We start from the raw sequence: 16,719 nt of genomic DNA, 5'->3' as shown, positions 1-16,719 counted from the left end.
CTGAGAGCAGCTGCCCTGAGCCCCGTGGAGGGAGGCAGGTGAGGAGCTTCCAGGCACCTCCTGTCACAGGACTCACGTGGGTGGCAGGAGGCGGGTCCTCTCATGCCCAGGTCCTGTCTCACAGCGGGAGGAACATCCCAGGCCAGGATAAAAGGGCTCAGGGCCAGAGCACCTGCATCTACTCACCTCCTGACGTGCTGAGAGACCCAGTGCTGCCTGTGACCAGGTAAGTGCCCACTGGGAACAGGAGCAGGGGCTTTCATGGAGGGAAGCTCAGCCCAGAGCAGGAGGGGAGGCTGGGCAGGGCCTCTGGGGCTGGGGTCCCCATGGATAGAGGAAAAGAAGCGTCAGGAAGACTGAAGGAGAATGTGCACAGGAACAGGGGAGTGGGCCAGCTGAGAACACAAAGGAGAATTAGATGTCTGTGCCTTTGCATTGTACCACATTAATCTTCAGCCTCTAAGGTCACAGGAGGTTGAAGCCAGGGCCACCATGCTCTACTAGAATAGCTTCAAAGGGGACTGTCACCTTTGAGAGCAAAACCACAACCCTGCTTGCAAAGATGGGCTGGAGATAGTAGTTTTCAACTAGTAGAGACAAGCAGAGGATCCCTTGTGCCTTTTTGAAACCTGCATACCTGTGGATTTAAACTGAAATTGAGAATCTCTTTCAGTCAGACACAGCAAGCTGAGAATCACTGTGCTAAGATGTCAGTATGAGGTTGTGGAGTGGGAACATGGCAGAGAGCCAGCCTAGAGCCAGGGGGCCTGAGTTCAATTTCCTCTGTGCACAAAAAATATAGTTGTTTAGCTTGTTCATTAACAAAGGGAGGGAGAGAGACCAGCCTGTCTCCAAGACGATTTCCTATTCTGCGTGCCCAAGTTTTCACATGACAAAAGCACCTAGGAAGTTAATAGAAGATAAAATCCTTCATTTTCTTTCTTCAAGAAAATATTTATTCTTTCTTCAAGAAAATATTCCCAGGTTTCTACACTGGAAAGTTTCAGAGTTTGGTTTGTCACAATGAGAAAAATTGCCTCTTTCATTTACTAGATGTTTAATCTTGTCAGATATTCTTTTTTATATGGTTGACTGCCTCAGATTTTTCTTCTTTGTAAAAGATATAGTAATTCCTGACTATCTTAAAAAGAAATTGTGAGACTTGAAAAAGCTTGGGCAAGAACATTTGTCAAACTATAATAAATCACAATTTTCAGTGATTAATTATTTGGGACTATATTAACTTAAAGAGTTGATCAAAACGAAGGGACTAGAAATGGTGCTGAAAGGACAAGGACAGCCAGGGGTGGCCGCTGTGCCCGGGTCTGACTTGCTCTTTGACTCTCCCTCAGCTCCTGAGCGCCCACCTGCCGAGATGTCCTGCCAGCAGAGCCAGCAGCAGTGCCAGCCCCCTCCCAAGTGCACCCCCAAGTGCCCTCCCAAGTGCCCTGCCCCAAAATGTCCCCCAAAGTGTCCCCCTAAGTGCCCTCCCGTCTCTTCCTGCTGCAGCGTCAGCTCTGGGGGCTGCTGTGGCTCCAGCTCTGGGGGCTGCTGTGGCTCCAGCTCTGGGGGTGGCAGCTGCTGCAGCTCTGGGGGTGGTGGCTGCTGCCTGAGCCACCACAGGCGCCACCGCAGATCCCACTGCCACAAGCCCCAGAGCTCTGGCTGCTGCAGCCATTCCTCGGGGGGCTCCAGCTGCTGCGGAGGGGGGAGCAGCCAGCACTCTGGAGGCTGCTGCTGACGGGGACCCTGAGCCAAGAGCAGCAGAATCTGGGACAGCACACACCAAGGACGTCTTCCTTCCCTCCTGGGCCTGCCTCAGAGGCCGGGGGCTTGCGAAGAGCTCATCTCCTCCCTTTGGGTCCAGAAACTCAAATCCTCCCCTAACCCCCAGCCACTGGCCTTGGACCTCATCTTGGTGGCTGACTTCCTATCCCCTGTCAAAGACCCTAAGGTCTTATTGTCTTACAGTGTTTATCTGACTGATTAAAACAATAAAACAAAGAATCTGCTCAGTGTCTTGCTCTAGAAGGGCCCTCATTCTCCTTGAGGGGCCATTGTTCTCCTCACCCTGTCCTGTGCAGGTGGTGGCTTTGGACGCCCAGGGGCCAGCGGGGCACTCTGGCTACAACTGGGGCAGATGGAGGTGAGAGTGGGAAGGAGACCAGCGCTCCCGACTCTGTCCTGGGTTAACCAGCCGGAAGCAGCACTGCTGTGACCAAGTCTGAGTGTCTTTTTGTAAACACAGCTCCTCTGCCTCTGGCCCCCTTCAGGGCCCTAACTGTCTCTCCATGCTCCCCTCCCTGAGTGAACGCTCTCTGCTGCTCTGACCTGGCCCCCGAGCAAGCATCCTGCCTCCCTCACACACGTGCACACACACGCACGGGTGCTTGTGTACACCTGGAAGGAAAAAAGAAAAGAAAAAAAGATGAGTAAACTAATAAAGCAAACTAAAAACACCCCGTAAACATATTTTGAAAATATAGTTTTCCCACTCACTACTTGTGCGATCAGGTTAGTTCCAGGCACATTTGCATGTAACAATTGCTCTTGTCCTAACCTTCCTGCTAATCTTGTCTCTTTCTTCCTCCTCGTGCTCCAATATATTCTCTACACTACTTTCCAGAACACACTTCCTGTCCCACATCTGCACTTTGGTCATTCTGCTTCTGTAAAACTTTGGCTGCCTACAGAAAAATCCATTTGCTTCTAAAGTATTACATTTCAGACTCAACATAAATTGTTTCCAACTTCTTTTCTAAAGTTTACCATTCATAGTTCCCAACAAACCCCACTGCTAATGTTGCTGACAGGATTAAAAATCCTGACCACCGGCCGGGCGCGGTGGCTCATGCCTGTAATCCTAGCTCTCTGGGAGGCCGAGGCGGGCGGATTGCTCGAGGTCAGGAGTTCGAAACCAGCCTGAGCAAGAGCGAGACCCCGTCTCTACTATAAATAGAAAGAAATTAATTGGCCAACTAATATATACAAAAAATTAGCCGGGCATGGTGGCACATGCCTGTAGTCCCAGCTACTTGGGAGGCTGAGGCAGGAGGATCCCTTGAGCCCAGTAGTTTGAGGTTGCTGTGAGCTAGGCTGACGCCACGGCACTCACTCTAGCCTGGGCAACAAAGCGAGACTCTGTCTCAAAAAAAAAAAAAAAAAAAAATCCTGACCACCGATGTGGGTATAACCTTGTACTAGTAGCTGATGGGGACTAAGAAATAAAAGGCACAAGTTATTCCATCAAACGTTTTATTAAAATGTCATTTATGAACTATGTCAAAATAAAGGATAATGCAGCAAGTGGCATTTGAACTACAGTGCCCCCAACAGCAAAATATCTTGGATTAAAGCATGGAGGTTGAACATGGCGAGACATGTTCAGAGTACACCTAATAGGCAGTTCTACTTAAAATGCAAAGCAGAAATTAGGGGAATTATACAAGATCTTACTCTATAAAGCCTTGAATGTCAGACAATAAACATTGACCTTGATCCTGAACACAGTGTGCAGCCCTGGATGGGGCTCTTTTAATGGTCAGAAGTAATTACTCCCGGAGTGAAATACAGGGGAAAGAGATAATTGTTGGAATCCAGTGGATTAGAATCATGCAGAAACCCTAAAGAAAGGAGGCTGTGTAACTTAAGGGAAGGCCACATCCCATGATATATCTGATGTTTTAATAATAGGACAAGGTGGATTATATATCTATATTTATGTCTGTGCCTATGTCTATGTCTATATCTATGCCTACATGTAACTGTCTACCACATTTTTATATTAATATATGTATGTGTGTGTTTGTGTGTATGCATATGGGCCACCAAATGTTAGGGTTGGAACTTACGGCATGGAATGAGAAAGAATTCTCAACACAAAGATTAGAATAGTTGTAAAGAAAGAAAGTTTATTTGATTTCCCGAAGTAGGGAGAGCAGGGAAGGGCTCTGCACAATGAAAGAGAGGAGTACTGGCCTAGAGGACAAGCAGCTTTTTATGGGGCGAAAGGGGAAAAAACAGTTTATTGTTGTGAACTGATGGTGGGAAACAGCAGTGACATGGATGCACATCTGTTTTTCCCTTTTTATATTCTTCTGCGAAGCTAACTTATCAGATTCTTTGGAATGTGGTCTGGCGAGAGCTGGGTCATGGAGTTTGTACCTCTGTTGTCTGTTCAGGGCTCTTCAAGGCTGTTAAATACATTCTCAGATAAAACAACAGGTGGCTAATCAAACAAAGAGGTTGTTGTGCTCTTATCTTTCCCTTCAGAGGGGCAATTATGTGCTGTGAGTTTGCTCCTTTTCTCTCTCTGTTAGTTTATTTTTCCCTGTTAGATAGTTTATTAGCAAGGCCATCCATATGTGCATGTGTGTGTATTCACTTGATTTTTAACAAATACCCACCAAAAACATATGAACATATAAATTTCTCCAGATATTGATACTCTATGCCCATTATGACCTAAATATTGGTATTATCAACTCAACTATAATTATTATTTTGGACACTTTCTGAAGGGCAAAGTTTCTTCCAATAATTACTTCTAGGTCTAATTTGCTTTCATTTAATTAATTTGCTTAATTTTTTAAGTATTATTACCCTCCGGACATGGAAGGAGCACCTGTTACATACCTAATTGGTGTTAGTCAATCTTAATCTCCTAAAAATGTTTAAAAACAAAACAAAAAACCTTCAGGCACACCTGTGTACATGTAGAAACAAAAAAAAAATCACACTGGAAGTTTCCATAGCATTTCCAGCCATCCTGCCTTTCCAAGTCTTTCAGTCTCCTTCACTCAGAGAGGCTTTTCCCTGGGGTCCTTCATCGCACAGAATGCCTCAGGCTTGGACCGCCTCATGGTCTCTCCTCCCTCATGTTTTCTCAGGCATGACTTCACTCTCTCCCCTCCAGTAAAATCTGTGGAAAAAAAATTCTCATTCTACATGCAGAGCAGGGCAGCTTTTCTCTCACTGCTCTTCAGGGTTATCTCTATATGAAAAAATATAAATTACCTTAATTGAAAAATGGCCATTTTAAAAGTCAGAAACCTGGAAACCTTCTGTGATATTAAAAAAGAATTCATTCTCTTTTAATTATTGGCAGACAGGTATTTCACATGAGGGTCCACTGTGTTAAGGACCTTAGATGTGCACTTTCCTTCCATGATTCTATTAATATTCAGGACACCCTGGAGAGGAATCTTTACCATCTCCATTTTAAAGTTCGGGTAACTTTAGAGATGAGAGAATTTGGGATTTTCAAAGGTCACACAGCTAAAAAGTAACAGAACCAGTGTTCTGTCCCAGGTGTGTGTGACTCCTAATCCAAGCTTTTAACTGTATATAGACACACATGCACACATACACACATGCACACATACACACATGCACACACATACACACAGGATCCGCCAGGGTGCCTGGGACACATCAAGGACGTTTAGAGACCTCTGTGAATTGTAGTTCAAAGGACACCATCAGGGATATGAGAAAAGAGGTCTTGGGAGGCCACACTTTAGGAAGCAGGTTGGAGAGATAGGCAGCTCTGGAGAGAATGAGGGGCACTGATGGTGGGAGCCACTCTGACTCCATGTGGAGGGAGCAGGTGAGAAATGGCTAGATATCAACTGGTCACAGGACCCATGTGGGTGACAAGAGGCAGGTTCTCTCACACCCAGGTGCTGCCTCACATATCGATGGCGGAGTCCAAGGTGAGCATAAAAGAGCCTCCTATATTCTGTTCCAGTATGACACACAGGAGAGACTCACTCATCCCCCTAAAAAATGAACACTAAATATTGAGCAAAGTCTTGTTCAGAACCACACATTGAATAAGGCAAAAAGTCGAAAATCCCGCCATCATATAGGACTTCATGCTCTACTTCTAGTTTAAGCCTTTAAATCCACTCTCAGAAATGTTCTGAAGCTGAACTAGACTATTTTCTGTACTTAGATTGTGCTTCTCCCTGAAATGCATGCCATCGCCTTTGCCCTTCTAGAACGGTGCAACTCATTCCCACTTGCTTTTTTATCCTTCATGGGATGCATCAGTCAAATGAGATTATGATAAATTCCTGGGCATCCTGGCTGAGATACCATCTGCTTCCTGCCTCTGCCTCCATGCAGGGCAACACCCAAACCCTCAGCTGACCTGACTTGGGGATGGAGGCAATGTAGTTGTATCAGGAAGACTAGAATTTAAGGCTATGAGATCTAATGGCTTAGCTATCAAATCAACATAGTCATCTTGACTAATAAAGTGTGGACCTTCTGAGGGTTGAGGTATCTATCTTTTAGGTTGCCTTGAGTTTTATATTTCTTTATATGTCTCCGTTAGTTCAACATAAGGCTGTGCACACACAATGGCTATTTAGTGATTTTAAATCCTCTCAGTAGTATTATCATTGACTTTACAAATAGCTATTCCTAATGACTCAGGTCACCCTAATAGGAGAACACACTCTGAGGCAGGCACAGTGAGGTGTGTGGGCCACATCAGCATGAGAGATCAGCGCTGTCTCACCTGGCCATGACATTTGTTCTCCTGCTAAGGCTGTTCCAAAGGGTTTAATAATGGGAAGTTGTCAGAACATTGATTCCTGGGTTGTCACAGTGGCAGATCTACTCAGATGCTTAACTCCTGATTTCTAGGATGATGGGGCTGAGATGCCATCTGCTTCCTGCCTCTGCCTATATGCAGGATGACACCCAAACCCTCATCTGACCTGACTTGGTTGGAGGCAACATAGTTGTATCAGGAAGACTGGAATTTTAACCTATGAGATCTAATGACTTAGCTATCAAATCAATATAGACATCTTGACTAATACAGCATGGACCTTCTGAGGGTCAATGTGTCTATCTTTTATGTCATCGATGCTTTACCATCTCACAGAATGGAAAAGAACATTACTATGGTCTAACTAGAAATGTTCAAGCTGAGTTATATTTTTATCTCTGTGATTCAGAGCCAGCACAAAGCAAATTGGTGATCTTTCTTTTGTTTTCTCATCTTGGCAATCCCCTTTAACAATTGTAAATGAAGGAACTCATACTTCTCAATGGTGACAACCAAATAACCCAATTGAAATCTGGGCAAAGGACCTGAATAGACATTTCTCAAAGTAAAACACAGAAATGGCCAACTGGTATATAATATAATGGTAGTTAAATTCACTAATCATCAGAGAAATGCAAATCAAAACTACAAGCAGATAGCATCTCAGGCCTGTCAGTGTGGCTATGATAAGAAATAGGAAATATAACAGGTGCTGGAAAGGATGTGGCAACAAGCAAATATTTATACACTGTTGCTGAGAATATAAATTGGTAAAGCCCTTTTGGAAAACACTATGGAGTTTCCTCAAAATATAAAAAATAGAACTACCTCATGATCCAGTAATCCCACTTCTGGGTTAAAAGCAAAGTAAATAAAATCAGTATTTTGAAGAGATATCCACATTCTAAGGTTTATTTCAGCATTATCCACAATAGCAAACAGTTGGAAACAATCTAAATGTCAATAAATGGATTAATGGATAAAAATGTGGTACATATATACATATATATGATGGAATATTATTCAGCATTAAAAATAAGGGAATCCCTTATTCTGTTGATTTGATGTATCACATTTTTTGACTTGCATATGGTGAACTATCTTTTCCTCCCTGGGATGAATCCCATTTGATCATTGTCAGTGATCTTTATAATGTGTTGTTGATTTCTGTTTGCTAGTATTTTGTTCAGGATTGTTGCATCTATGTTTATCAGGGATGTTGGCCTGTAGTTTTTGTTGTTGTTGTTGTCATTGTGTCTTTGCCTGGTTTTGATATCAGGGTAATGCTGGCTTCATAGAATGAGTTTGGTGATAGTCCCTCCTCTTCAATTTTTTGAAATAGTTTTGAGTATAATTTGGTATTAGTTCTTCTTTAAATGTTTGGTAGAATCCAGCAATGAGTCCATCAGGTCTTGGGCTTTTCTTTGATGGGAAACATTTTATTACTACTTGTTTCTAATTATTGGCCTGTTTAGGTTTTCCATTTCATTACTGTTCAATCTTAGTAGGTTGTATGAGCCCTGGAATTTATCTGTTTCTTCTACATTTTTCAATTTGCTGGTGTATAGTTGTTCATAATAGTTTCTAATGATCCTTTGCATTCCTGCTGTATATGCTGTAATGTTTCTTCTTTCATCTCTGATTTTATTTATTTGGATCTTTTCTCTTTTTTATTAGTTATTCTAACTAAAACTTTGTCATTAGATGCTGAAAAAGCATTCAGTGAAATTCAACATTCCTTCATAAAAACCTTCACCAGGCCAGGTGTGGTGGCTCATGCCTGTAATCCTAGCACCATGGGATGCTGAGGCAGGAGGATTGTTTGAAGCCAAGAATTCAAAATTATATTGAGGAAGAGCAAGACCCCATCTCTAAAAAAAAAAAATAGAAAAAATTAGCCAGGCATGGTGGTGTGTACCTGTAGTCGCAGCTACTGAGGGGAGGATCACTTGAGCCCAGGAGTCTGAGGTTGCTGTGAGCTATGATGACACCAACGCACTCTAGCCCAGGTAACAGAGCAAGACTCTGTAAAAAAAAAGAAAATCTCAACACATTGAGTATAGAAGGAACATAACTCATTATGATGACAGCCATATATGACAAACCCACAGCTTGTATCATGATGAAGAGGAAAAAAGTAGAAAGCCTTTCCACTAATATCTGAAACAAGACCACATTTATTCAGCATAGTACTGAAAGTCTTTGCCAGACACTTAGGAAAGATAAAGAAATAAGGGGCTTCCACATTGGTAAGGAAGAAGTCAAATTATCCTTGTTTAAAGATGACATGATCTCACATTCAGAGAAACCTAAGGACTCCACCAAAAAATTCTTAGAACAGATAAATAAATTTAGTAAAGTTGCAGGATACAAAATCAATATACAAAAATCAGTAGTTTTTCTATACACCAACAGTGATCAGTCTGAAAAACAAATCAATAAAACATCCCCAATTACAAAAGATACAGAAAATAAAATATCTAGAATAAATTTAACCAAAAAAGTAAAAGATGTCTATAAGAAAAACGATAAAATGATGATGAAAGAAATTGAAAAGGACACCAAAACAGGGAATGATATCCCATCCTCCTGGATGAGGAGACTTAATACAGTCAACCAAAGTAATCTACAGCTTCAATGCAATCCCTACCAAAATGCCCATGCATTATTCACAGAAATAGAAAAAAGTCCTAAAATTCATATGGAACTACAAAAGACCCTGAGATAGCTAAAGCAGTCTTGAGCAAAAAAGAACAAAGCCGGAGGCAAATCACTACCTGATTTCAAATTAGATTACAAACCTATAGTAACCAAAATAGCATAGTGCTGGCATAAAAACAGACACATAGAAAAATGGAACAGAATATAGAGCCCAGAAATGCACACACTTATTGTCAACTAATTTTTGACAAAGGTGCTAAGACAGTCAATTGGGGAAAGGACAGTCTTTTTACTAGATTATGCCAGGGAAAATGGATATCCAAATGCAGAATATTGAAACTAGATCCTCATCTTTCACCATATACAAAAATCAACTCAAAATGGGTAAAAGACTTTAGTATAGGACCTGATACTATGAAACTACCAGAAGAAATGATTGGGAAATGCTACAGGACACTGGTCTGGATAAAGAATTTTTAGGTAAGACCTCAAAAGCACAGGCAAAAAGCAAATCTAGACAAATGGGATGGCATCAAGCTAAAAGCCTCTGCATAGCAAAGGAAACAATTAACAAAGTGAAAAGACTACTCATTCATGGCAGGGCACAGTGGCTCACACATATAATCCTAGCACTCTGGGAGGCCGAGGCGGGAGGATCGCTCCAGGTCAGGAGTTTGAGACCAGCCTGAGCAAGAGCGAGACCCCATCTCTACTATCAATAGAAAGAAATTAATTGGCCAACTAATATATATAGAAAAAATTAGCCAGGCATGGTGGCGCATGCCTGTAGTCCCAGTTACTTGGGAGGCTGAGACAGAAGGACTGCTTGAGCCCAAGAGTTTGAGGTTGCTGTGAGCTAGGCTGATGCCCCCACACTCTAGCCCAGGCAACAGAGTGACACTTTGTCTCAAATAAGTAAATAAATAAGACAAAAATTAACAAACCTTGTAGATTATGAAAAGAAATAACCAAAATAACCAAGATGTGTACTCAACCTAAGTGTCCATCATTGTTTGAATGGGTAAAGAAATTATGGTATATATACACAATAGAATACTATTCAGCCATCAAAAAGTCCTGTCATTTGCAGCAACATTGATAGAACTGGAGGCCGTTATGTTGAGTGAAATAAGCCAGGGACAGGAAGAGAAATATCACGTGTCCTCATGCAGATGTGGGAGCTAAAGGAGTGGATTCATGGAGGTGGGGAGTGGAATGGCAGTTACCCAAGCTGAGAAGGGAGGACGGAGGGGAGATGAAGAGAGGTTGGTTGAGGGGTACTACAAAAACACTATTACATAAAACGGATAAATTCTAGTATTTGGTAGTACATTGGGGAAATTATAGTTAACAATATAGAATATATTTATTCTATAAATATAGAATATGAATATATGAATAAATAATTATATTTATTCAATGTACAAAATATATTTTTATATATTGAAATATATAATTTTGAAATTATATATTTCAGAATAGCTAGAAGAGAAGAATTGTAATATTCCCAGCCCAAAGAAAGGATAAATGTTTTAGGTGTTGGATATCCCAATTACCCTGATTTGATCATTACACATTGTATGTTTGTATCAAAATACCACATGTACCCCAAAAACATGCACAGCCATGATATATAAATTTAAAAAAGGAAATCGTGGCCGGGCGCGGTGGCTCACGCCTGTAATCCTAGCTCTCTGGGAGGCCGAGGCGGGAGGATTGCTCGAGGTCAGGAGTTCGAAACCAGCCTGAGCAAGAGTGAGACCCCATCTCTACTATAAATAGAAAGAAATTAATTGGCCAACTAATATATATACAAAAAATTAGCCGGGCATGGTGGCGAATGCCTGTAGTCCCAGCTACTTGGGAGGCTGAGGCAGGAGGATTGCTTGAGCCAGGAGTTTGAGGTTGCTGTGAGCCAGGCTGACGCCACGGCACTCACTCTAGCCTGGGCAACAAAGTGAGACTCTGTCTCAAAAAAAAAAAAAAAAAAAAAAAAAAGGAAATCGTGCCATTTGTAAAATCCTGGATAAACCTAGAGAATATTACATATATTCATCTTTTCATTTATATATTATCAATTTTGTGTTATATTTTAAAACTTACTTCAAATCATGATTAATTAATTATCAACTACATTTGAGGGTAATGCTTAAAACTGTGGTTGACTGTATATATTTGACAAAATTCACTGAACTGTATAAAATTATATATGAGCAAAAGTGATTTAAATTTGAAAAAAATATGGATTTATTCGATATAACATATGTATGTATGCACACGTTTATATGTCCAGCGTATGTACATATGATCTGAGGGAAGAATCAGGGGAGATGGTGATTGGAAGGAGTGGGGTTCAGGGAGCCCTGGAATGGGGGGTGATAGCAGGAATGAGGAGGGTGTCTGTCTCCTGGCCATATCTGAGGGGCAGATTTGGAAATTACCAGGGAATCAGGAGTTGAAAGACAATGTTTCTGAATGCGACTGCAGTGCCTTGGTTTAAAAAGAAAACGCAAAATGAAGGAAAAACACAAAACACATAAAAATACAGACTTTTCCCTCCTGATCGATGACCCCATCCTCTGTCCACTGGGGCCTCACCAGCCACCAGCAGAGCATAGAAAGGAAAACACAAAAATGACACAAACAGGAAAATAAATCATCTTAGAGCAAGTTAGAGAATAGATTCTGGATTTTATTATTTCAGTTCAGGCAGCAGAATACAATAGCACAAGCTGGGCAGGGACTAAGTCTGTGCTTTGGAGTTTCCGGATCAACCATAGATATTGAGAAGGACATCTCCAACTGTCACTTAGAAAGGACATTGGGATTCCAGACACCAGACCAGAGGGATCCCCCAACCAGAGCTCAAGCTTTTGCCAGGACCTCTCAGCCATTCAGGCAGGCACAGAAGAAAGTGGAAGTCAGGGTCCCCATCAGCAGCAGCCTCCAGAGTGCTGGCTGCTCCCCCCTCCACAGCAGCTGGAGCTCCCCGAGGAATGGCTGCAGCAGCCAGAGCTCTGGGGCTTGTGGCAGTGGGACCTGCGGTGGCGCCTGTGGTGGCTCAGGCAGCAGCCACCACCCCCAGAGCTGCAGCAGCCGCCACCCCCAGAGCTGGAGCCACAGCAGCCCCCAGAGCTGGAGCCACAGCAGCCCCCAGAGCTGACACTGCAGCAGGAAGAGACGGGAGGGCACTTAGGGGGACACTTTGGGGGGCATTTTGGGGCAGGGCACTTGGGAGGGCACTTGGGGGTGCACTTGGGAGGGGGCTGGCACTGCTGCTGGCTCTGCTGGCAGGACATCTCGGCAGGCAGGCGCTCAGGAGCTGAGGGAGAGTCAAAGAGCAAGTCAGACCCGGGCACAGAGACCCAGGCACCCCCCTTTTGTGGCGCTCTTAGCATCACCTAGAGCCACAGAACATCATCCCAGCAGATTTACTTCTAATACTTTCCCCACGTTCTCACATCATCTCTCTGGAAGCTTGGGATATCCTCGTATGTCAGACAAGAATTCTCATCAGTTATACAAAATAGTAAAGAAAGACCAAACGATATTACAAAATGCAGCTAAGAGTCTAAAGTGTTGTAAGTGGAAAAGGGGTTTATTCCAAATACATCTTCACATTCTGAAGTTGTCCAATATATGAGGGACAGAAGGGAAAATTATTTCTTAAATGGAAAAAGCAATCATTCCCTCTTGCCATAACTTGCAAGATGATTGTACTCTGGAAGGTGAGCATTGCCAAGGATCTTGGAGATGAAAGGATTCAGTAAAGTCACTTCTTAAAGAAGGGACTGATAAAGTTGAATCCTGCACACCTGAGACTCTAACCCCACACCCTGATATCAAGCCACAGCTCACATCTCCTCATATCACCACGGGATCAGTCTGCCCGGCTGGTGTGTGAGCCTCAGGCTAGTTGTGCCCTAATGAACTTGGGAAGGTTGTGAACACATCCCAGACCCCCAATATGTGGGTTTCAAAAACCAAAAGGAGCCTTCAGCTCTTCTTTTGCAGGTGGGGGCAGAGCTATTAGGGGGTGAGCTGCCCTTTGAGGCCTGAGCTCCCCACCTCTGTAGAACAGTTTGTTTTCTCCAAGACCCAAAGGCACAGCTATCCAGTTCTTCCTGTGTGTGCCTGCTTGGTGCCAGAGTCCTCTTTGCACACCCTCCCCAGTCTCCCTGAAACCCCTCTCCTCCAACAACATGGCTCTAGCCCCTCAGACCCTGCCCAGCCTTCCCTCCTGCTCTGGGCTGAGCCTCCCTCTGTAGAAGCCCCTGCTCCTGTCCCAGTGGGCACTTACCTGGTCACAGGCAGCACTGGGTGATCAGCACCTCAGGGGTGAGTGGATGAGGGTGCTCTGGGCTGAGCCCTTTTATCCTTGCCAGGAGTGTGTCCCCAGCTGTGAGACAGGGCCTGGGCATGAGAGGACCCGCCTCCTGACACCCACACAGGTCCTGTGACAACTGGTGCCTGGTGGCTCCTCCCCTGTCTCCCTTCACAGGGCTCAGGGCAGCTGCTCCCACTTGGGAAAGCAGCTGTTGAAATGGGGCTTGCAGGGTATTCCTGCCCTCCTTCCCCTCCTCATTCACTAGCGGGGTGTCTGCCTCAGAGCTCTCAGTTCTCACTCTTCAAACTGAATCCTGTCTCACTTCGCGCCTCTTCCTAACAGTCCTATGCGCTGAGTAGCCCATGTTGAACTGCTAAAAACCTTGACGTTTTCATGCATATCTCCTTCCATCCCTGTGCACTCCCAAACTCTGTGGGGTCGTGTGGGTGCAGTGTAGACATCTACACAGGCAAAACTCTGGAAGAGGAATCTGGCTTAGACTCGGGCCCTGCTAAGAACCCTTAAAAACTATTTAGCCTGTATCATTTTCTACTTTTTAACTATTAAATTGAGAAATGAATGAGAATTAGTTGCAGGGGACTTGGCTTGTTGTAAAAGTCAAGGAAGTAACAAAAAAAGAGGGAAAAGGGTGCTGATAGAGAGAGTGGGACAAGGGAGGGAGACCTTTGAAAAAGGAAACCTACAAACCTTGCTGAATAGGGAGTGAAACACTGTTCTTTTTCTTACAAAAAAACCCCCTGCTTCTTTCTGGAGTAGCCCTTTTCTTCTGATTTCTATAATAGATGTGTCATCACATCAGAATGATGTGGTGAGTGTGCCTCATTTCTAGATGTCTTAGTGCTAAGACATGAACCAGGGAGCAGCTCATTAGAGGAACTAGCAGCGGTGTCTTATTAAAAAGTCCAAAACCAATAGATGCTGGCATAGATGCAGAGAGGAAGGAACACTTATGCACTGTTGGTGGAACTGCAAATTAGTAAAACCTCTATGGAAAACAGTATGGAGATTCCTGAAAGAAGTAAAGTAGACCTAGCATTTGATCCAGCAATGCCATTCCTGGGTATCTACCCAAAGTTAAGTCATTTTATCAAAAAGACACCTGCACTTGTATTTTTATTGCAGCACAATTCACAATTGCAAAGATGTGGAATCAACCCAAGTGCCCATCAATACATGAGTGGATTAACAAAATGTGCTGTGTGTATACTATGGCATGCTACTCAGCCATGAAGAAGGCCGAATTCAGGCCTTTTGCAACAGTTTGGAAGGAACTGGAGACCATTATCCTAAGTGAAGTATCTAAATAATGGGGAAAAAACATCGTGTGTACTCACTATTAAACTGGAAGTAACTGATAAGCACAGAGAGGGAAGTAAAACTCAGTGGAAATTAAGCAGGGGGAAGAGGAGAAGGAACAAAAACTTACGTAATGGGTACAATGAACACTATATGGGTGACGAGCCCACTTAATAACTCTGATTCAAGCATATCAAAATTGATACATGTAACCAAATACATTTGTACCTCCATAATATTTTGAAATAAATTAAGAAAGTAACTAGGAGCAGCAGCTTTTCTCTTTGTATTACTGTGAGGATTTGGACATTTCTGGGGGCCTCACTGGGAGGAAGAGATGCTGGCCACAGTTGACAAAGGGGATGGAAAGAGAGAGCTGTGAGATGCTGTAAGTAAGCTCTTCCATGTGGGGCAAAAGGGCTGATGGGTCCACATCCCTGGTGTGAGGAGGCAGGTGATTTTTAAGAACAAGTACACTATTCAGGTGACAGGTACACTGAAAGTCTTGACCTAACCACTATACAATTCATCCATGTAACAGAAAATGATTTGTAGCCCCTAAATCTGTTGAAATATTTTTTTAAAAGGCTAAAAAAAGAATTCTTAATATTTTCCATGAATGTGTTTATGCTGTTACTCTGAAAGCCCCTGTCCTCTCTCCAGCTACTTGGTTTCATTGGTTTTCTGCATGTCCACAGGATTTCTATGAGAGGGGTATTTTGAATTTGCACATTTTTAGGATACTACTGAAAAGATCGAAGGGTTCCTCCTAGGACAGGTTAGTCACAGAGATGCCCATGACTGTGGGGTTATCCAAACTTAAACTAATTTATCAAATGAAGGAAAATCAAAGACAGATTAAATCATTTGAGGGGCCAGTCCTCTTCTCATGGAAAGTCTCATGGAAATTGATCTAGCTTTCAGTGGGCATGGTGAACCCAACCAACGTGTAGTGGAGATTATGTATTTATAAACACAGATACAAAAACTATATATTTAGAGAAATATGTCTATATACCGTGTTTCCCTGAAAATAAGACCTACCCATAAAATAAACCCTAGCAGGATTTCTAAGCATTTGTGCAATATAAGCGCTGCCCCGAAAATAAGACCTAGTGATGGGCGTGGCTACGCAGCGCATCTGCATGACCCATGCATTTCGTTGAGGATTGGTAAAGAAGACGAGCAGCCTTTCTCATCTGCCCCATCATGACAGCTACTATCCCAGAGGTGACCAGAAAGGTGTGGGCAGCCCCACCAACAAGGTCAGCTCCCCCTGTCTGGTCCCGGCCATCCTGTGTGTGCTGCAAGCTGAGGCTTTGAGGGGAAAATAACACATCCCCTAAAAATAAACTCTAGAGTGTCTTCTTGAGGAAAAATAGATATAAGACCCTGTCTTATTTTTGGAGAAACATGATATATTCAATTAATACTAAATATATATAAAACATATATAAATATATACCCTTATATATAAAAAATATATATCCCCTTTTCCACAAAGCATCAACTGTTTACAAGTGCCTTGGCTCCTCTGACAATATTCTGCCTTCAAACACTTGTAGTCTTTCCTTGATTTAGTTCCAGTATGACATTCAGGAAAAGGCTCACTCATCCCCATAAATAATTAATACTAAGTCATTAGCAAAGTCTTGTTCAGAACCACACACTAATAACAAGAAAAAAAATCCAAAACACTGCTGTGAAAAAGGACTTTATGCTCTACCTCTAGTTTAAGGCTTTGTCATCCATTCTCAGAAATGTTCTGAAACTGAACTAGATTATTTTCTGTACTTAGATTGTGCTTCTCCCTGAAATGCATCCCATCACCTTTGCCCTTCAAGACAGTGCA

This window comes from Microcebus murinus, chromosome 2, assembly GCF_040939455.1.
Source record: "Microcebus murinus isolate Inina chromosome 2, M.murinus_Inina_mat1.0, whole genome shotgun sequence".
Taxonomy (NCBI): domain Eukaryota; kingdom Metazoa; phylum Chordata; class Mammalia; order Primates; family Cheirogaleidae; genus Microcebus; species Microcebus murinus.
Note: the sequence above shows the minus strand (reverse complement) of the source record.